This window comes from Daktulosphaira vitifoliae, unplaced genomic scaffold (assembly GCF_025091365.1).
Source record: "Daktulosphaira vitifoliae isolate Bord-2020 unplaced genomic scaffold, ASM2509136v1 Scaffold_3, whole genome shotgun sequence".
NCBI classification, from domain to species: Eukaryota; Metazoa; Arthropoda; class Insecta; order Hemiptera; family Phylloxeridae; genus Daktulosphaira; species Daktulosphaira vitifoliae.
In genome coordinates this window covers 28,391,333-28,415,811 of record NW_026099574.1, presented here as the reverse complement: position 1 = coordinate 28,415,811, position 24,479 = coordinate 28,391,333, and the positions used below count along the sequence as shown (strand labels likewise).

Genomic DNA, 24,479 nt, shown 5'->3' with positions numbered 1-24,479 from the left:
AGTAATTCAGAAGTTATTAACAATTTAAAGTAATCGGTGAGAAGTATGTGCTGCTAAAATAGCAGCACATACTTCTCATATGACTAGTGATAAAAATTATCACTAGTCATTTCCCGGCCGTATTCTTCTTCCTGTACTGGTCCAAAAGTTGTTATCGACCGGTCATTTTCTTAATTACACGATTTTCTATTTTGTTTGTAAATTAAATTCGTACAGTCATTAAAAAAATTAAATTGACACCCCTTTAAGATGCAAGGGACGATTTAAAAAAATAATTACTATTCGATAAATCAATAATTATATGTAACCAAAAATTGTTTTTCCGACATAATATTTATTTTGCGAGTAATCGAGTGGTTTTTGAAGAACCGATCAACATGTATACACAGTAGATTTTGATTTTCAAGTCAACATTTTTGGTTTATTTCAATTAGGTTGAAAATTTTTAGTAGCTAATCATTTTTTACGCAAGACGGCAATGTTTAATAAAACGTTCCGTGCTAATTGTTTTATTTACTAGCCGTGTAGTGCATAATAATTTATGTATTACTATAAAACACGGTTTAATAAAAACAGTTATCAGTTTAAGCATTGTTGACAAACTTATGGGTTTAAAATGATGGCATATTGTAATTGACTTCTTTTTTCTTTTTATTACATTAAGTTAAAACGTAACGTGTCATTTTATTTCGATTTATTACATTACATTATACTTTAGGTATTATAAAAAATATCTATTAAAAGTACATACATATTTAATACACGTGTATTATTAGTGAGAACATTTAAGAGTATAGATAGTACAGGCATAATGTGGTCATTTTACAAATAATCTGTGATGTTTTATAAACCGAGTTTAAATAAATCTCTTGGCTAAAATGATTATGTACAGCCTGTGCTTAAAAAATTATTGTGCATATGATATGGGTTCGTTTTACAGGAGCTGTCAATCGGAACGAACCGAATACAACGTGATAATGGTATTTTTTCACCCGACCTCGTTGGACACCGTAAAAATGAGTAAAACAACCGTAAACAAAGCGTATACATTTTAATGATGATTGACAGTCACGGAGAAAAAATAACAAAAACTCGAATAGTATAACAATATTGTGTACATTATAGAATGTTACTAAAATCGTTATTATCGTTTTTACTGAGCTCGACATACCGAGCCGGAAGTGATACGGTTCAAATCAAATTAAGAATTATTACCGTTTAGATATTTTCCCTGGATCATAAAAAATTATGGTAACGATCTTTGGTATACAATCATAAAATTAATTAAAATATTAACTGAATATTTCAACTATCATTCATATCATTTGTTTGCGTATTAAAAAACGAAAAAATACATTTGTTTCGACGACATCAACAATTAATGTTTTGATGTAAAACTGCATACGTTTTTCTGTTTCTTTCGATTAGTCTAAAATCATTAAAAACGCACAATGTTCAGTTAACACATATTTTGATTACGATATTTTTATTCGAATCATTTCGTCGTATTTCAATAAATATATTAAACGATTAAAAAAGAGGACAAAAATATTTTACACAGTTGTTTAAAAGTTTTCTATAGTTTCATAACCTCGTTAAATTGCGGTAGTGTAAAAAATGTCAGTTGTAAATTATGATAATGGCGTATGACTAAACTCTTGTTTGATATCCAATCTAAAACGGAAGGTTGTAACAAAATATTTGCCTACCAATGGTCATTTTTTTGTGGATATGTATTGATATTACACAAAGCTTATTTCAGTACAACACCGTCTTCGAGACCGGACGTAGACAATCATCCGATCGCTTCAGCCAAAACGTTTTCTGCCTCTTGGGATTTCCGAAGCGTTTACCAATTCTTCGCTTCCGTTTCACATTCTCCACTTGGTCAACTCAAAGAAGTAATAATATTATTATGATCGCTTGATGACACCCAATAGATTAGGCAAAATCTTTCCTATTTTCATGCATCGTCGTCTACTATTGAACACCGAAAATGTACGAGTTCATTTGTTAGTAAAATGTGTAATATGCATGTTAAAAAATTCATATTATCATTTCAATTATCACATCAAATTACATAACTTAAAATATTAATAAAAATTGACTTTCGTGTAGCATAATAAGTGTAAAATATCACAGGCATACTTAAGTAGAGTTATACTTTAAACTGAATTATTTAAAATAACGATTGCACTGATAAAAAAAAATTATAAGGCATTTTTTTCTCGGGATATTTACTATAGTGAAAACTGTTTTTTACTATTATAACTGAAATATCAATAATTAAAAATCGTATATTATTTAAAATAGTCAAATATTAAATAAATTAAATTCACGGAATGTATTTGTATATTATTGGTAATAAATATATTATATTATTAACTCGATGATAAATACAAAAAGACTTATTAAAATAATTGTTATAATAATAGCACTTCTTTCAGTATATTTCTTTTTGAATTAAGGTGTTTTTTGAATGATAACGGTTTTCCGAGCAATAAACTAAAAATCAGTAATTTAGTTGGTATATACTGTTATGTCATTATCGTATCAATACATGATTATTTAAATACTACATGTCATATTTAAATTTTTTTGACAGCGCGAGATTAATAGAGTACATAGATGTCAATCAAATAGTTATTTCGTGCAAAAAATATTATTTTTTTCACAAAAAAAAAAAAAAAATAATAACAGAAAAGAGAAAACTTTTTTTTTCATAATTAAAATAATTTATTTTTATCGTTCAAAGTTTGAATTTGTCAATAATGGTTTAAGAAAATCGTTTATTTAATATGAATCCTTTATTTGAGAAGAGTTCGTTAATAATAATGCACAATCATACAAGGTGACTGTAATGAAAAAAAAAAATAGAAACAAAAAGGTTTTAACGGGATATTTGTTGGCAAGAAACTCAAATGTTTATTTTATGTTGACAGAGCTTTTAAATACATCATTCATTACTATGGGGATAATGAAATAATAATTTGTTCCGGAGTTTTACAATAAAGTTTCACGGTTTTGGAATGCAATCAAATAAAAGTTTTAATTGCTTTTTCCTGAGTGTGGTATATATTAATATCTTATGTTATTATACACTACATATAAATAATATTTTCTAAAGATCCTTTTTTTAAACAAAATCATCGATAATCAATAGTTCCTTTAATATTGCAATCGTTTGACAATTTTTGTTAAGTTATTATTCCACTATAACATAATTACTATTACACATCAAAATATAAAACTTTAAATTTTAAAAACTCACGTAATTTTGTTTCGATATGCAATTCACTTGACTTAACAAATTAGTTGTTTTTATTTGACACATAACTTTATGAAAGCTTTGTAAGTATAATAAAAAACAATTTCTTTGAGTTGATAAGTTTTTACATTATTTGTTCTTTTGTACTCAAAGTAATCTACAGTTTGTTAGGGGCATTCTTTACCAAAAGTATATTGAATTTTTGTCCATTGAAATGATAATGACGCGATAAAAAGAAGTTTTCACATTTTACCAATAAATTAAATTTTTGGGTTAAATTTGTACCATTGAAGTAAAACATATTTTAATGTTTATGGTAAACTAATAACAATTACATTCATAATAATAAGATAACATTTTGCGAACTTAGTATAAATAAATAAATAATAAAAATAGAGTTCTAGTATACATTTTAGAGAATAAGCAATGGTAATCATATTTGGATTAAATATATTTAAATGCGATTAATAATTAATTCAAGATATTGTATTGAATTAGTTATGATGGTGTTATAGTTGGTTTTTAGGTGAAAGACAGTACATTATATTATTTTCATTAAGATTTTAGTTCTATGTTATAGAATCCTGTACAACTAAAAAACTAACCAACTATCTAGACGATAATCACACATAAATGTAAGTCTTATTATTATTGTTATTATTGTGCAAAGTGTACTTTTTTCCTTTTTCTCTCTTCATGAGTCTCTTTCAGTCTCCTCGCCTCGATGTAATAAAGACGTGCAAGCGTGTGAATATACTTCAGGAGAAGCATAGACATAGGAAATAGTGTTAGAACAACGGCCGGGCTTAAAACGGATGACGGCGTTTGAGATAAACTTGTATCATAAAATAATCGGTAATGGAGAACAAAAAATAATTTCCATTGTAAAGAGAAAAACAACGAACAATTGAATGCTATAAAAATAAATAGGCGACACGTATAGTGCAGTTTTTACATCAACCGCATTTACAAAGGCCCTTTGTAACTAATTTTTTTTGCTGTGCAAAACTTTCGTCACGAACTCTTGTACGCCATCCTTATTAATTACATTTCGATTCAATTAAAGTAAATTAAACTAGAGTGAAATTCGAATGATGTTATGTGTCGTATAAACGACTCGATCATTTTAGTTTTTGGTAGACTCAATTCAATAATTTTGACAATTGGTTTTATCTTTTTATAATATGTAATTATATTTAAAAATTACTCACGAAAGGTAAAACTATGTTAAACTACAATAATTTTTTATTTTAATAATGAAATTAACTTAATTAATATTAATAATAAAAAAAATTATTTATACTCGCTGTTGACCAAGTAACGCGAAGGTGGCGTAGTTTGATTAAACATTGTTTATAATAGTCATTTTTAACATGTTAATGAACAATGCTTAATACGAACAAAGTCAATAAACTTATAAAATATGTCTTCAAATTAATATACTTTTGTTGATGTAATAAAAAAATTCAAGTCATTAGAATAATACCAAGATGATTCATTTAAGATTATATACCAAAAGTTGTCTAGGTATGAAAACAAACTATGTGTACTTAGTAACTAACTTGATGAGTTTTAAGCATTAATAAATAGCACAAGACATGAAAGTGCTGCAATGAAATTAGAAATTAAATGTAATATTTTTGACATTACAATCAATTAATTCTACGAATGTTGTTAGGCCGGATGAAATAATACGTGAATTTCAAACTAAGCTAGGAAAACAGAAAAATTTAATTATCTTTAATCGTATTGAATTACCAGGCGAGAATAATGATACTCGTATGATTATCACTAAAGATATAGTAACTGCATTAAACGTTAAATTTGTCGCTGTGCAGGCAAAGTGAATCTGTAAAACGTATCCTACAAGACGACCGGTCCTAATTGAACTTGCTTGTGCTTCTGACATCTCTACTATCATAAAATTTAAGTCTTAGCAATGATTACATACGGAATGGTCGAATATATAGAGATAAACATCGATTCGATATCTAGTCAGTAATCTCACACCAAAGCCTTACGAGAAGATCTACATGAAAAACAAATATAGTGGTGAATTCAAATCTTCTAATCAGATATCAAAAAGACGCTCCATAAATATATATAAAAAAAAAAAAAAAATAGCCAAGAACTATGAATAAAATGTATAAACATAGAGATAAACAACGATATAATATTTAAAAGGGTTATTATTAGAATGTAAGAGGTTTACTCATTGAATGATATCTGCTACGTTGCAGAAATCACAATCTAAAATATGATTATGACTATATTGATCTAAATGGATCAATATATTGCATCTAGCAAACGTACAAAAGGTGGTGACATTGCAATTATTATACAAAAAAATATTGTTGTTACTAGTTTAAATGTACTGTAGATAATATTGAATACTTGTTTATCATGAGAACAATTAACACTGGAGCCAAAGTTATCATTAGTACATGTTACATACCTTTTACTAGTTCAGTGGTGTTGTACCGCGGTCATATAAAATCAATTAATTTGATTTTTTAAAGTTTGGTGATACTGCAAAATATGTATTTCTTGGTGAATATAATTTGTATCATGCTTTTATGAGTAATGATAGTTGTAGTTTGATATTCAATGTGTTCAACTAAGCGAGCTGAAATTGTTTTTGTTTGCTTGTATTTAAACGGATTTTCACAGTATAATACGTTTTTTAACGCAGTTGTTTTTTAATTTGATCTTTTTTTTTCTAATGTATCAAACACAAATGTAAATAGAGTATATTAATTTAGTAATGCCTATTTCTTTCATCGATAGAATGGAGTAGATAGTTTATTTATAGAAATGACAGTAAATAACTTATATTATTAGGTTCATAATATCTTGAAAAATATGTTCGACATTTTATTTGAGCAGTAATAACATTCTAATTTGGTTTTCACACGATCTAAAAGTAATGATTAAAAATGAAAAATTCCTCCATACGAATTTTAAACAGACAAGTGATTATATAAAATTTTCAAAGTTACATCCGATTGCAAACGTTTAACAAAAACTTGTAGTAGATATTCACGTCAATTTAAACAACAGTTGACAAGTAATCGTCATTATTTTTAAAAATTTATAAATCAATACACAGGGTGATTGTTTAACTATGACTTACGCAATATCTTTGAAAATATAATACTTTTTCTTTTCAGAAGATAATAATATCCTACGTTCTAAAATGTTCAAAAACAGTTCTATCGCCTCCTTCCACTTTAAAATCATGTCAACTTAGTCTTTTTAATAGAAACATACATGTTTAACCGATCTTCAATCTAGACTATGATGCATCTAATAAAATTGATGATCGTCAACAACTTTTGTATCAGTATTTCGGAAGTTATCATCAATTTAAAGTAATAGCTGAATGCGAAGCGCAGGCCTGTTTTATTTTATCTTTCCCTTTATAAACTGCACTACCCCTTCCGCCATGGTATAAAAATACTTATATCTTTTAAAACATTAGTACAAAAGTTGTTATTGACCGGTCATTTTTGTAGATAGATCATCTTATTCATAAACTAAACAGTTTATGTTTTCATTAAAAACAAAATTTGACTAATTTTCAAGGGATAACACCAATTATTTTTAAGATAAAATAATACAATAATTGTAGTTAAAAGAGTAGTCTTAGTAGAATAAACAAGGCTATACACTATGAATTACTATGGTGAATCATTTATGAATTCTGAATGTACAGTAGTGGTCAAAATTATAAGACACCCCTAAATTTTATATTTCACGCTTTTAAATTTTGGGCATGTACGCAATCGTAAACGTATAAATCATCAAATAAATGTATGAAACTTTTTTCTTTATATAATGTGTTCATAAACTTAAAAGAAAAGCGCTTATTTTGCATTGGTTTCATTTTTACTCAATTTTTATATACGTTTTCGTTAAAAATGTTATTTTTGCAAATACAGCATATTTCAATCAATAAATCATTTTATAGGTTTTCTAAAAATGTTTTACTAACGTCCAACTATGTAATTTGTTTTTCTACGTATTATTTGGATAATTAAGTTTGATGAAAAAAATGTTCAAGTCGACCTAGTTAACAATATTCAAACCACAGGTAAATAATGAGAATTTTTAAGCAATAGTAAAATTAGCTATTTTTATTTCTTTTTGGTAATTTACTATCAAATAAGTTAATTTTTTCAATATGAAATCACTACTATATTTGTTGACTATTTTAGGTCTGTATATTCCCTTCTTCTTGATTTTAGTATCACAGTAGTTTGTGAAAGTTCGAATGACTTGATTCTAACTACAATCTATATGTTTACAGTGGGAGAGGTATTTGAAGCACTGATAAGTGCTTGTGAGTAGTTTAGTCAAGATCCGGTTTCTTAGTATGATAAGGTGCCAGCATTAGTTTTATATAAATTTCAGTATGTTTCAACATACATTTATTTTATTATACTTATCATTAAAATCTGGTATTTTTCCCTCTTAATGGAAATCCAGGTTTATAAGTTTTATCGAGGGAGGTCGGGTTGCAGAAACTTAATAGAAAATTATCAAAATAGAAAAATTATACATATCTAAATTAAGTGAATTGTTAAAATTATTTAAAAAAATATTTGAATCACATTTGGACAGAATTTTTAAATCAAATGTTCTCAAAAACGTGGTTTTAGAAGAGCAAAATTTGCGGTAACTAATTTTTGAGTTTATTATTCATTTATAATTGATAATATTTCTAATTCAAAGAAATTTCTTTGTTGTTTTGCAAAAGATCATACAATACTTTTCGCACGCAACAAGTTAAATTTAATAAAAGGTTATTTAAAATTATTAAAGTAAGTAACATCGTCTAGTTGACCTCGAGTAATAAGTTTTTGTGTAGTAATTCCTTGTTGTTTGCTGTTGATTTAAAAATATATATGGTAATTAATATCAGAGATGATTCTTTTACTCTTCAAGAGAATTTAAAGTGTCTATCAAATTGGTGTATTTTAAGAGCATCTAATATAAAAAAACTTAGGATTGTACTTTTTATTAATCTTATGGATTAATACATACACACACACATATATATGGTAAAGCATTACGTATGTTGGGTTTTATTCGAAGAATTTAAATTATTGAATAATTAGCTTCATACCCTGAACTGTTAAGTATATTAATTTGTTAAATTTTGTATATTTTTTATTGTAAATATTTATTTTAGTACTGTATTTTTGCCTTTTTAGGCGTTATAATAAGAAATAAATAAATTTTTTTCTTAGGAATGAAAAAATGACCTAAAAGTTAAATTTGTATGTAAAAAAGATAACATAAATGTAGAGTAAGGTTTCAGTTAATTCACAGATTTTATGTTAGAAATCTATAGTAATCGTCGGAACAAAAATACTTGTACGGGTGGCAAATGTAGTTTTTCGGTGAAAAAAAAACACCAGATAAATATTTAGTATATAAATGTAACGTTTTTGAATTAAAGAATGTGAAATGAAAAACAATTTCATAAATTGTCTATTGTCTGATTATCATTTTAGTCTCGTGGGTTATTAAATTGATTCCTTAGAAGTTTAAAGCAAAAGAGCCCATAACAGTAACGACTTTGTAACATTTGGTTTTTATTGTTTTAAGCTTGTCCGTGAAAATTGTATTGTGTTAGCGCAGTATTACTGAAGGATCAAGTGTCTGACTGTGTATATTTCTAAAATGACCAGCAGCATAACTTAACTATTATTTAATTTAAAGAAAAAGTATCACACTTTAGTTAAAAATATACCTTTTATAACTGAATTTCATAATTAAATTTATTTGAAAAATTTGTCTATCTTTGAAATGGTATATTTGGTAATTAACAGTAATGAAAATCCCATAAAATAAATCCAAGTTTGAACTTACTTTGGGCAGTCGTATAACTTAAGTACGTAAGCAATTTAAAGATTAAATTAAAAATAAATTGAGACTACTTTAGTTTAAATAACATTAGGCATTTTGCTCTAGTTGACAAGTGATATTGAACAAATGGACAAAAACTCTCTTTTAAAAAAAGTTTAGGCAACCCTTTGGCTTGTATATAATCCTGTCAGTGTCATTGAATGCCGGTGGTAATTGACTGGCTGTAACAGTATTTTTTTAGTTGTAAATCCGTTCCAAATTATATCTATAGATAATATATCGGATGAAGAGCAAAAAGGGTGGCAAAAAAAGACAAATCCTTTTTTATCGCCCTATAAATAACGTCGTGTACATATTTGTTGTGTGGCCCTTTAACGAGTAGTTGTGTAGTACTGTGGTGGAAAAGCGCGTCAAAACCCTGCCGGGGTTTTTCGAACGGTTTTAGTCGACACAAAAGCGCAGGTTGTCTTGTCAACGTGCCAAATAGAGTTTTTTTTTTGCACATAGAGTCTTCGTTATGCTTGAACCTCGAGAGCTTTGTATAGTGATATCGGATATCAAGCGAGAGAAAAAGAAACATGAGTAGGAAAAAACAATTAAATACAAATACGGAAAGATAACAAATTATAACCGTTTTGTGTGCTTCGGATTATTTTAATTTAGATAGTCGAGTTCTAGTCGTGTCAAAATTACCCTGTTATCGAATTGTAAACATAATGGCTTTTTTTCATGATTAAATAATATATCTGTGAGTAGTTGAACTGCTCAGTTATAGTTATTAGGCTGATTTGTTTTAGCATTATGTTCTTATGATCATGATATTGAACAATAAAAGATAGCACTTTTATGTCACCATTAGTTTTTAGTAGCCCAACAAAACAGAGTTTGAATAATGTAACGATTTGCGTACTGACATAAGATGTAATGTTTCTAAGTACACGTGTTTCGATTAAAGTAAGTAAACTATAAAATTTGTATATCTGAATAATAAAGTCAAGAACAATGAAAATATGATTAAAATGCACACGTGTAAAATATTATGTTTATTATCAAATTCTATATCTCGTTGCATGCTTACCATAATTTTCACTTGAATGGTCGAGTAAAAATAAAAAATATTTAATAAAAAAAAAAAGGTTTAGTCAATGAAATTTTATGTCTAAAATAAATATATTGTATGGGATATTTTCTAAATTTGATGTCTCTAGATTTAAAAGTTTCAATTAATTTTCAACGAATTTTAATGAGAATTTTTTTCAAGTTTGGATGTATATTTATTAATGATTGAAAAGGTTTTTCTATTTTCTGTGGCTCTAATATAATTTTATAAATGATTTTCTTTTGGAAAAATGAGTGCGTCATAATATTGCACTAACATCATTTCTATGGCTGAAGGTGGTTAGGCATTAAAGTATTACATTGCTTAAAATAAACTAAAGAGTTCTTAAAATTGTGTTTTAAGATTCAGGAGAGTAAGGCTGTGTTTGTATGGTTTTGAAAACCATCGAAGAATATACAACAATTGTAACATAAACAAAAAGAGTAATTATTTTTTTTAATTTGGTACGTTTTGGTTAGATGGCCATTACAGTCAATAAACAGTAAAATCAAATTTTTTGTTTAGTCTTTCAAAATAAATTATAATGTTCTTTAAATAGTATTCGAGTGTGTTTTAATATCAATTAAACATTTTATTTCAAACGAACACTGGTTAATATTGATAAAATTCTATCATAAATGTATTTATTTCTATTTAACAAATAGTGTTCATTGTCTACGTTAAAACGTGAATAATGTATGGAGCAATTACCCTTGTAGTTGAAGACGTCCTTTTTTTGAAATTTCGTCATTGTTTTTCTTTTTTGTATACAGCCATAAAAATAAATAATTTGTTGTAAGTACCGACGGCGTTGGGTTTTATTACATAATCGTTTGTGTGTGTGTGCGCAGGGAGGCGTTTTCGCATTTTGATTATATTCTTTACTGAAAGCAGCGGCGGTGGTAATAATTACAAAATATCGGTTTCAAGGGTTCGTCGTAGAGGATGAGGGCTTAACGGGGGGTTTACGAAATAAATAAATAATAATAATAATAAAAAAAAATGCTTATATCCATTCGGCATACCACCACCGCCGCGCATTTATATACGATCGTGTTTCACTGTAGTACGACTATGACGAGTCAGAGGAGGCGGAAGACCGAGCGGGGGTGGTATACGCGAAGGGTAGCAATGTAAACTGTCACGGCAATGACGGACGGCCCCATAAAGCTGACGAGTGACTCCGGAGGGCGCCTCCTCGAAATGGCTCTGCAGAGCCCCGTATATCACTTTTATTATACCCATCTTCATTTTCATATTTCATATTTGCATTTTCTCCCGCGTTATAAATCAGAGAGTTTATGGCTAATTAGGCCTTTGCACTAGGAGACCGGTGGTGGTGGTGTTGGAGGGATAACGGTCTTGTTGCCCCCTTTACTATAATGTTGCACCGACCGCCTATTCGCTTACACTAAAAGGATCGGAGCAGTAGTGATATACAGCAGCCACTCTACTCTGCCGGCTTACAAGACCTATAACGTTCATCTCTTCATCCCTCTCTCTCTCTCTTTTTACCATTTCACGTCTAACGCCATGCGTTTGCTGGCGTAAAAGCTGTTTTTCCATTCAATGTACTTGTACTTTCCTAAAGAGCATTTCGCTGACCACCAGACTCATTTTGACAAATCCCAACAAAAAATTAAAAGTAAGTTTAATAACTTCAAAATAAAAAAAAACTTAAATGTAAATATTTATAGTTTTTGTTGTTAATTTGTTATATATTTATAATATTTTAGATGATTATTACTAAATCAATACAAAACATATAATGGTACTACTTAAATTAATATTCTAATGCAATATATATTTTATCGAAAAATTAAGAATAAAATACTTATATTGTAATTAAAAAGTAATGTACAATATTTAATTTGAAATCTAACACGAGCAAGTATTCCTAAAGGACAATAAAAATGAAAAGATGGGCAGATAGCGCTGGGGTAACCTTGATATGAGATTTTAAATCAAACGTATTGCTTATGATAACTCAAACATTTATTTTTTATGAGAACATTACAATCTACATACAAAATTTATAAAAAGAAAATAATTAAAAAAAGGCGAAAATTCAATTAATTATTCAAAAAAGGTTTTTTTTTAAATAAAAAACGTGGCGCTCGTTACTTATGAATTTCATTCCATAAATTTAAATTAAAAAATATAACATTTTATGTACTTAATAATTTTGTATTTTTGACACTCCACATTATATTTATTTATAATGAACATTAAAGACCGAAATATTTTTAATGATTTTTCAAAAAAAATTACTAAAAGTTTATTTTTTAGTTTTAGATATAAAATCTATTTACTATATTTTTAACATATTAGCATAATAAGACTAATTTACGTTTCAAATATAAAAAATATGTTTTAATTTTAATATGAAACTTTCTGTTAAACCTTTTTGAGTATACCTAATTCTACATATAATATCAAATGTCTTTTCTAGCAAAAAGTAATTTAGTTTTAAAATTCATCTATAAATTTCAAGACTGCAATCATTAAACATCAGGGAAACTTAAGAATTGTTGTTTTATGAAATTTCCGGTCAAATTAATATAGATAATAATAAGTAAATAACATAGAAAAGATATGTTTCTAAAGTGAAAGATTGAATATTTTACGAGGTCTTATAAATTAATTTTTCAGATTGTTGTTCCTACTATTGTTTTTTTTTTTAGTTGATGAAATTTTGAATTCGCTTTTTACATACAAATGTAACGTGTCAAGTCAGCCAGTTTGAAGACATGAATTGAAGTTCTGTACAATACATCTAGTAAATTGCAGTGACATCATGAAATCCAACTGCAGAAAATCGATCATTGGTTCAATGGTCTGGTTGTGATAGATTAACGTTTCGCTTAAGTACACGACTGAACGGTTCGTTCTGTTATTATTATTATTATTATTATTATTATTGCTGCTGTTGCTGAGACGACAACTTGTCTGTCCCACGTTTTGTTGTAGGCGGATAAGAAACCCTTGTCGTCGTCGAACTTGGCAGCGGTCGAAGGTTTGGCCGAAATCTGTCATGTTCGCATCAACGGACTCGGACAAGTCGCGTGCAGTTTCAATTATTTACGTTAGACAAGCTGGACGGATATTTTTTAAAATAAAATACAAATACAAACGAGAATGTTAAAAAACTGTAATGTCATTTTCGTAATGGTTTCTGACACGGGAATTATATGAAAAACATTTTCCTCGTGACACCTATCGATTGTTTATAAACACAAAATTGTGTTGAAAGTGGAAATACTTGATCATTGAGTTGTATAACACATATTAATTGCATTTGTACAATTAATACACATTTGTTTTCATATTAGTCAGATAATTTATTGGTATTTTAGTTAAAATATTCTCTAAACATATCATCTAATACTAAATGTCATCGAGTTATTGGTGATTTTTCATTATAAAAACTTTTTGTAAAAATTAAAATTGACAAATATTTTATAAAATAATTTTATAATGAAAAGTGACCAAAAAACATCTTACTGAGCAATACACCCAGAATTTTTTAGCCATATTAGTTATTATTGCTACTTAAATTGTTGACGCTGTTCACATCTTTATATTAATTTTACAGCTGTAAGGAAGACTGAAATTATGGTTTCTTTGACATTAAATGCTACACAACTGTGTTTATATTAACATCAAAGTATATAAATAAACAAGTCGTATTCTATATGCTTCTCTCTCTCTCTCTATGTATATATATATATAGAGAGAGAGAGTGAATCAGTAATTTAATCGAAAAATAAAATTACTGATAATTTATTTATAAATAATTGATTATTATTGATAACTTGTTTTTCATTTACTTTTCTCAATTGATCAACAGTGTAGTATTTTTATATTTATCTCTTATAAATTGGGAGAATACATGATTAACTAGCTTATTTATTAGGTAATATCAGAGAAAATCAATGATCGATAACTAGTTTTGGGCTAATATTTTAAAAGTTATTAACATTTTTATATCTAGACGTGTAAAATAAAAAGTGTGTTAGTAAAAAGTTACTGCGCAGGTCAATATCTTACTAACGTATGATATTTTCCTACAAAAATAATACTTGAAATTTCCCATCGATTAGCTCACTGTGATTGCTGAAAAAATAGCTTTCATTAAAATGATTCTGTGTAAAGGTTAACCCAGAACTATATCATAAAATAGATGATTGACTTAAGCTGTGATCCAGTCTCCAAAGAACTCTCCAAAGTCACGGTAAAATAAAATAAAAAGAAATTGTCCTTTTGAAAACTATTTGGATGATTAACTTCCAACTGCAACAAAATTACACCTACGCACAATACACCGGCGATTACCCTTAACTTTCATAGCAATATTAATTTGAGTTCTTTATTACAGTATAAATAGTATTCTTTCTAATCGAGCAATATTAAACAGGTCCTGTAAAATTGATGAATTATTTAAAATGATGTATATGTTCTACTCATTTATGAAATTAAAAGTTTATTTCAATTTTATTGTCGTGGAAATAGTAAAACCACATTAAATCAAATGGAATTATACATATTGAACAACATTGAAACTTCAATAAATTCCTATACAGATTATTGAAATTGTGTATTGTATTACTATAATGAACGAAGTATAATTTAATTACAAGATGTTTATTTAGATCGAGGAACTTTGAATGATTTCATTGGTTCAATGTAACACTGAGATTTTATAAAAAATAATTTCTCTCGTTGTAGATTTTGTTCTTAATCAGACAAGTACAAAAATAAGCCGACATATCTTAAAGAAACTGGAAATTTGTTGAGAATTTTTCTTGGCATGATGAACTAATGTGAAAAATACATGTATAATTATACCGCTGAAATTACATTGTCTTAGCTCAGCAGTCGTCGTCATTATTTATGACAGGTTGGGAGAACGTTTTAAACAATAATTTTGTTGGCCGGAAAAAAGGTGTAATAAACAAAAACATTGTGGACTGAGGGCGGGTGGATGGTTCTATGGGTGACAACTATAGTGGTATACAGAGACAAAAAGCAACGTGTAGAAGAAGGGGACGGCCATTAAGTTTGGCTTTTAATTTTTTTTCTCCCTCAATTCCTATGCTACCCGGCTCTTTTGCTCTCTTTCTCTTGTAAGCATTAAGCTCTGGCCTTACAGATACAACGGCAGTCCGTCATGTGCGAATTTAATTCCGGACAATAAAGCACGAGGGGGCGTTGGGAGGTTACGGGTTTGGCGACGGCCGAGAGGTGGGGTGAGGTCGAGTTTTCTAATAATGAGCCGCCGTTGCCACCGTTGGAAAGTCGTTAACGTTTCCAGGCGGCCGCTGCGGGAGCGATGGCGAGTGGTAGGAAAATCAAAACCAGGCGCGGCCCAGGAAAATGTCACCGAGAGCGCTTTTGCCGGAAGGATCTTGCCCATAAATATGTCACGCGGACCTTCCTCAGGCTCTCCATGCGTGCCCCTCACCGTCAGTAAAAGTCGTTCAAGGAGCGCCGTTAAACTCGACGATAATGATTATGATTGGCTGCCGTTTGTCCCCTCTGTCGTTTGTCCGCTGCCTTTTACCCCCGCGCGTCTTATCGATCTCGATATTGAAGGTGTATAACTCACCGGCTGCCGACACTCCGCCTCCCCTTGCCAGATATTTTCTCAATAAACAATAAATAAATGGCGAGGAAAAAATCGAATTTCCCCCACTCGCCGTGCACAACACACGTGGAACGGTATGCCGATCGTCTTGAGAACGTATCACACGTTTCGTGGAAATCCTGTGTGCCTCGACGCCGGAGATCTTGATAATCATCTTCGACATGTTCCAAATGATATAATGTATCGCGAAACAGGAAGTACGGAATGCTCTGCGCATCGTTTACGGCCATGTTAATAATACGCGTGTTAAAGAGCTGATGACACGCGTATTCGAGAGGAGAATTACCCTAGTTCTTAGGATCGACAAAGCACTAAAAAACCGAGTGATCGCTAAGCCCCAAGCATGTGTTTTATCGATTATGTTGTTGATGCGTTCAAATTCGTATAAGCATTAGTTAAAATGAGTCGGTGGTTTAAAAATAATGATGTTAATTATAAACTGTTCGGCCGACAAGTATAAATCTTCCGAAGTAAATTGTTATTATTTAGTAAAGTTTTTCGAAAGAGATAAAACTTCAAACTTTCGTTAATGTTCTATAACAATAAAAACAATTTACTGTGGCCAATGATGACGTGATGGCTAACGAATAGGTAATCAATAAAACGAATCCATCACATCTCTAAGCCGGTACACAATTAAACTTAATTTTAACGATGTTGGCAGGTTCGTTATGTCATCTGAACTGCACGTTAAATTAAAACGTGATGAGAATTGTTATAATCCTTCTGACTTAAAAGTCTCTTGAACTTTTTGTTGATCAATTATTTTAGCTTTGAACGTGATGTCCGAATTATACATGTTTGCTATCGTAGGTGTGTTTCTGTGGAAATCGTCTAAAGAGCAAGAATAATTATCAATTTTAATAACCCATTTAACAAATCCAGAAAATGTTTTAGATAATTGTTTTATTTACTTTCAACCGTAGTTTATGGAAATATTTTCGAGTTGAATATAATTTCAATATTATTCAAATCAAGTTTGGTATTTCGATGGAAAAAATCAAGCCAATTAAAATATCTCAAAGGAATATGTTTCACTCATGTGATGTTGTACAACAAAGACATATTTTAGAAGTCGACGTATAGTCTGTAATTGCGTTGTTAAAACGTAACCAAAGGCTTTAATAAACAACATTAAAGTGAAACAACAAGGAATGTATAACAGCGGACTAAAAGTGCTTTAGTGTAGCCCGTCAATCAAAACGCTTTGTTTGGGAGAAAAGAGTAAGCAGCAATTAATAAACACAGAAACTTCTGTTGAAGTATTTTAGTAATTAATTTTTTCAGGTATCAATACAAATATTATAAAATGGTGACGTGTGATATATTTTACAAAGACTATATATATAGTTTAGTATAACATAAAACCTATACGTGAAAAGTACATTTTTTCAAGTTTTTTTTATGTTTTTTGATTGTGGCATATTATAACTTATTCCTTTGTTGTCCATTTGTGTGTGACTTTGGACGCTAGTTTTTTCATTCATTAGCTGTACGTGTCAACGGTCAATTGTTAACACACATAGTGTTTTTTTATTTCATATGGCTTCATATAATGTTGTTATTCGTTTATAGAAATACGAGTAGAGTGAGTATAAAAGTAAAATTTTAAAATACATTTTTATTCACACGAAAATTTCGTATCAATTAGTCAATTTATTTTATATTTATTTTGTAAGTTTTATTTTATTGTGTACATATATTTATATTTATATAATTTGAAAATGAAAAAATTTACTTTGGTGATCTTATAACGACGGGATCATCTTGACGACCCTATTGTCTTAATCCGGTCCCATTTCCTTCTTTCGATATTTCTCGTCGTCAAATCAAATCATTGTAGTCGTCATCGTTTCAATCATTTGGGTTACTCATCGCGACTTATCGATGTCCTCTGTTTCTTTTTTTATTCAGTCCACGTCATTGATCTCGTGTCACTTTTTCTGAATAATTTAATTATCCTATATTTTATGTTATAAAAAAAAAAAAATCAATAAATGAAAGACGTAGTAATTGCAAAATATTAGTTTGCTTAATTCTTTTTCGTCAAAAATGTACCCAAAAGAAATGATCAAATTTAAACCTTATCGTTTTAATTAATATTAGTATTATGTACCTCGATGTTTCTTGTGAGTGTTTAGAAATTAATATAAGTCGTCTAGTTTATTTGAATTAAATTTGAGTGTGCAGTTCACTTCTTGCATATAAATTAGATAAGTGAAATCAATGAGCCGCGAGAGTATACCGAGAGAACACTGAGAGATTAATGAGAATATACTGTCAGATATTTAAGCCTTTTTTGGTCCCTTTTATATTCCTATTTTGTTAATTTTTATAGTTACATAAATATGCAAGAGGTGTCAGAAACGCTATTATTATCTCTTTGTTAAATTGATTTGTGTTATTTGTTATACGTTATCTTATAAAATTAATTCTGAACAATGATTCGTTATTGCACTACAATATTGATGTATCTATGACAACTTATATTATTATTTATGTGAAAGTTTAGATATAATATAGTATAGTTTATTGCTTAACAGATAATAGTAATGAGAGGTTAATGTATCATAACAATACTTTTTAAACATTAAATAAAAAAAAACAACATTACAAAGTTTATAGGTTAAAATTAGTTGATTTTAAAGTATAACCATTTAATGACTTGACACTCTTACATTGTCGTTGTCGAATCGAACAATTAAAATTATTTTCGTGTATACGATTAGATTGATTTTAAAAAAGTCGACAAGTATTCACTGACAAATGCATTGATCTCGACTAAACGATAAGGCAGTTGGTATATGCTCTGTTTGGATTTGCACTGTTATCGCTCGTCCACCGCGGGACTAGGAAAGGAGATGCTGCGACGGCTGAATTCTAACAGTTCTGTGTACGTATAGACTTTTTTCACCCTTCGTAGGTGGGAATTAACACGGTAACAGTGTGCTGTACTAGTCTGGGTATCGATCCACCACCGGACAGATGGACAGACATGTCGGCACCGTCGCCAACACCACCCCTTTACACTCATTGTGAACTCACTTACTCTTATATAATAAAATGTTCCGGGGGCTGCATACATATATACCTCAGAATTGTTTATATAGACTTTTGCAGTGTTTCTCTTTTCTGTCCCAAGAACCTGTAAAATCGTCGCGTTTTTTTAGCATTAAATATAATTCTACGTTGACTAATATTGTAATCGCCTTACACGAGTGGTTACATACATCGAGCTTTAATTTCTGTATCGGTATAAAGTACCATAATTACACATTTATGTTTTTTTAGAATATTATATACTCTTAAAAAAATGACCAAATTTTCATTTGCTGGAAGTTCTTAACGCGTACAATGTAAAAAAAAAGTTCAGATAAATAGTAATAAAACTGTTTCGAACTTTCGGTAATTTATGTAAAAAGTACTCTACTAAATTATTAAATTACTCTATTCTAAAAGTATCGTGTATTTTAGAAGAATCCAATCGACGTATGGGAATTTATGAATTATTTATTACGGTATAAGTTATTAGAACAAAAATTAATTGGTTCCAAAACTGATAACTTTTTTAAGCGATTAGAAAAGTAAGAAAAGGTATGAAGCGTTTGTTAAATTAAAACAAATTTACACTATTATTATTAATATTTAATATGGACAAAAATATTTTTTACCAAAAAAATAACTCGCCGTTACTACAATTTTTTAAAAATCTTATTTTAAATGCAGGTTTTATGTATAAGAATATCAAATATATTTAAATCAAAATTAATTGGAATAAAGTTCTTGTTTTGATCAGTGTCTCTATTGAACTGTTTATAAACGACAACATACTATTCATTTAACCCAACTAGCACTGAAAACAAACACTAGTTCTTTTTAATATTTGTAATCTTTTGTTAAAAATAAATCTTCGTTTTAGACTGAACCACGTTCATTTTCCTTAATAGTACTAATGGTTATTTTTATAAATCAATGATACAAAGAAGACATTTCAAATGAATTGAGAATCAAGTTTTCTCATCTTTAGCTGGTATATAACTACAATATTATATGCCAATATAACTTTTGCCAGACTAATCTTTTAAACAACCGAGTTATCTGATTGTATGTAGTGTCAGATTAATCAAAGACGCATGACATATCTCAAAATTCTATGTACTACTAAAATTTAAAACAAATGACATTGAACTTAGATAGAAGGTCAACCTCCGTTTAACAATTTTTATGTTATTTAAGATGTGTAACGTTTTAAGGAAAAATAATTCACCTAAATTTGCCTATTTTTAAACATGAAAATTAATTATTATTATTATTTTTTTTAAATATTTTATGACAAAAAGACTTTTCATCAACATTGTTGTTAAAAAAATCAATGCAGACATGCGTGTTTTCAGTTGACATATTGTTCAAATTTTTTATTAATAATTATTACACCTTTGTAAAGTTAATTCCTTTTGAGTTTTTTATAATGACAGCAAAGATCATTTCTAATGATTTTTTCTCGAGGATTTTTTTTTAAATCTTTCCATTTACCGATTTGTGCTACTTAAGTTGCCACTGTGGCAGCCTATCGCTATAGTGAACTTTACGACCGTCTCCACTGTATAAAGATAATCTACTCGTTGTACTTTATTACCGCACATAATACACAGAAGTGCACACAGTATACATGTCCTTATCTGATTTAGTATTTTCTTAAAGTGGTATTTATTCTTCTATTTTTATTGTATTATAGCACATATTTTGGCAAAAGAACGTCCCGTTTATTATCATAAATAATACTACTCGCAACATATGGATGGGCGGAAAAAATGATATTTATAATATTTTACTCATTGGGGGGAATAATTAATATAATTATCATTTACTTTTTTGTAATCACAGTGTGTTACGTAACGCACATGCTTTGTGAAAAATGCCGAAAAGGAAAATCGAAATGAGAACAACAGTCAAATCGAGTGCTGTGTATATATGCGAATTTCCGTTGGAGTGACCCAAATGATGTGAGAGTGTGTTTAAGGGAAGAGGACAGGGGATAAGGTTGGATTTGTGAAGTAAAAATTCGATTGCCGGCGGAGACGAACAAAGGAGAATACGCAGGAGAGGAAGCAGTGGTGTGTGGTGGTATGCATATATGTGTAGGAACCTCAGCGTGTAGTTCGGGTAGATCGAGAGGGGCAAGGGATATTTGACGTTGTCAGGGATGACAAGGGCCGGTTGACGAGCTCTGACGAACTCCCCGTGTGTCCCCATGGCAACGACGACCACCGTCAGTTCTATACTTCTTCTACCACAGTTACCCGTCACTCAGCACATTGTCTGTCACTTTAATTGATCTCCAAATGGTCGATGACGGTGACCGTGTCTTGTCCCTTTTGTGAAAATAACATTCGGTGACGAGCTTTCACCACGTTGCCAAACGTACTCGACATTTAGACAAATTATTATGTCTCTATTATACGACTGCGTTACACTGTTAACGGGCCGCCACAGTAATTTTAATAGAAATTAAGTGCAATACCACTTTTTAACCAAGTGACAAATTGAAAATGCGCGTCAAGACAAAAATCGAGTTTGTAGCCGAGTGTCTATGAAACATTCAAAGCGTCAACAGCATTTTTGAAAAGCGTCTTGGCACTGAAACATTCTCTCGTTCCCATCTTAAATACATTATGAAAGAGTATATGTCGTCTGGCTGAAAATTTAAAGGGCACTGACAATAAATTCCGAGACTCCCGGGCGTGTTGAAAAGATAATTTGCGTTCAAGAAGCAATGATAGGGACTGCTGGGGTCCATTGACGAGAAGACGATACTGCACGAGAAGAGAGTGCCTCGAAGAGCTCTAGACGAGTGAAATCACTTTTGAATAATGCAAACGTTTTTGTACGCGCCAACGTATATGCTCGCGAACCTCTACACCACTAGATAGACTGTGAACTTTTTTATCCCTGAAATACACACGCACATACACACGAGAGATATCAACGTATAGTCTAGGGCCCAGTTTTATTTTGTCTCGGCAAATATAAAAAACATTCTCGCACATACTTTACTCGATGCCCTCTCTGATTCTTTTCTTTTCTGAGTTTTTTCGAATTCATGAAAAAATAAAAACCCTATGACATGTTTTTCCAACAGTTTTCCTTGTTGTATTTTTTTTGTCATGTGTTCGCAATAACCCGAACGCAGTTGATTGGTTTCGAGACTGTGTAATAACAATATACTCTACCAGAAATCAATTTGTACGATACATAAGAGACAAGCTGCAGGATATTGGATTATGCACTTTTTTACAACTCGATAAATTGTTTCAACAAAGTTGTTCTTGTCATATTTGAGAATTTCTTTACTTTTATATTTCATATTTTATAACAGATAATAAGATAATTATTATTATCTTGAGATAATAGCTAAATAAATAGAAATCTCATTGTGATCAAATTTTTTACGATATTAAAGGATATTTATTTGTAGATATTCCTTGTTAGGAGATTTGATAATAAATTCACTTATTCACTATTATTCACGTTTAAATTTATGTTATATGAACTCATTTAATTAATTAATTAAACTCATCATGTTTTAGACAATGTTTCTATAATTTTTTTTAATAACCTTCATTATACTATTACTTGTTTTTTCGTGTAAATTACAAATGCTTATTCAAATGTTTATAATTTTCATGAAAAAGAAATCGAGTACAGTTACTAGTAAATAACGTAATAAGTGTTTATTTCCGCACTTTACATAATATGGACTAACATTTGATACCATAGGAAAATTGTAAAACAATTAAAATTTAACAAATTTAAAAATGCTGTATACGTTTATACAGCATTATACGTTTATACGTTAAACTACTTAATTAAAATAAGAACTTTAGGTATCAAACTTTTTTTTTTAAACTTATTTATAAAATGGCAATTTTCAAGTCTTAAAGATATTTTGATAAAAAAATAATTGTTATAATATTTTTGTAATTGCGAAATATTACATAAAATATATTTTAAATATAGTTCTATATTGTAAAATTTGATAAAAAAAAAAAAGTATGAAATGTTATGTAGATTATAAATTATATGAGCCAGTTAGATCTGTTTCTCTCTGTGTATAACAATAATATGTGATTTTTTAAAAATAATTTTTTTTTAATAAATACTTTGACTGTACAAAGATTTTTATTTAAAGTTCGTCCTTAAGTATTTTCGTTGGATAAATAATGAGTTAGATAATTTACAAAACTTCTGAATAGTTATATAAAAATAATAAGTCTGAAAGTAATCAATTAAAATTTCAATTATTTTGAGTTCATTTATTTTCAGTTAAGACCGCAATCATATATGTATCAGCAATTACAATTTTCTACATTCTTATGGGCTAATTCTTCATCTGGAGAGAAAATTAAAACTAAGTTCCCTAAGTTGTGTTAGCGTTGACGATTTATATTATGTTTTTATTGATTAGCTTAATGCTAAAAGAATTACAACAAAATAATTCAACGAGCTCTTAAATCACAATGTTGCAGGATATAATTATTCTAATACGCAAATTTATAAAAGAATTTAAAAAGTAGTTAGTTAATAATGATTATAAATAGATAAATACTACTAATTTTTATTTAAAAAATATAAGTAGATTTTCAATATGATATAAAATGTTTTAAAAATGTTTGTATACATTAAGAAAAATCATTAAGTATTATGTTAATTTTTTTTCTTTTGAAAATTTATTAAAAATCGTTACTAGAATAAATACTGTTTGAAAGATCATAGAAAGTTCAATAGCTATAAAATAGAAAATTAAATAAAAACAATTTTTTGGTCATTAATTACATGTCAATTTCTTTATAAATAAGTGTAGAACATTTATCATATTTATAAACAGCTCTTACAGCAAAATAATGTTTATGTCCTGGTTTACCATCAAATAATTTAAATTTCGTAGATAGTAACTGCACTTGGATAGTTTCCTTTTTCCACGTTAAAGTATCTGACATAAAGTTAGTTTCATCACAATGATAAATCTCAAAAAACCTCAACATTTTGAAGGTTTCGTTCGACTCCCATTTCATTTTAATGTAACTGCCAGTTATTTCAACTGTATACACTGGCGCTGGTGGATCTGTTTCCCAATTCGTTTGATAATAATTGGATGCTGATTCTTCTGGTAATAGTGGCGAATGTCTCGACTTATTTAGTGTCGGATTAGATCTATTAATATCTAGACTACTGCACTGTTCGGTCTCGATCGGTACATATTCTGACCTTGTTAGTTGGGTTGAAAACGGCTGATGGATATCCATGAAAGTAGGTGTTATACTTTGGTCAAATGTCGTATTCGGTACTTTTGATTGTACATCAAAAGACTGAGTATGTATTGTATTGTAAGTATCATCGCAGTTGTCTAACAAATGAGGTAATTCCACAAAGTTTTCTTCGTCACAATGTTTTACGTAAACTTTAACAAACGGATCGTTCATATTTTTGAGAAAAAAACAACATCAGTAAATAATTAACAAACATACCAAATTAAAATTATGTTTCACGACAAGTTAATAGACAAGAAAAAATTATAATTATTATTTGAATAC

At 29.2% G+C, this 24,479-nt stretch overlaps 1 long non-coding RNA gene across 1 annotated transcript; it reads left to right on the top strand.

Annotated features, from left to right (window-relative positions):
• The first annotated feature begins 1,760 nt into the window (after positions 1-1,760).
• On the top strand, positions 1,761-13,536 carry LOC126901422 (uncharacterized). The gene is made up of 3 exons (XR_007703044.1): positions 1,761-1,901; positions 12,926-13,124; positions 13,212-13,536. It is a non-coding gene; the product is annotated as an uncharacterized LOC126901422 (long non-coding RNA).
• Positions 13,537-24,479: the final 10,943 nt, after the last annotated feature.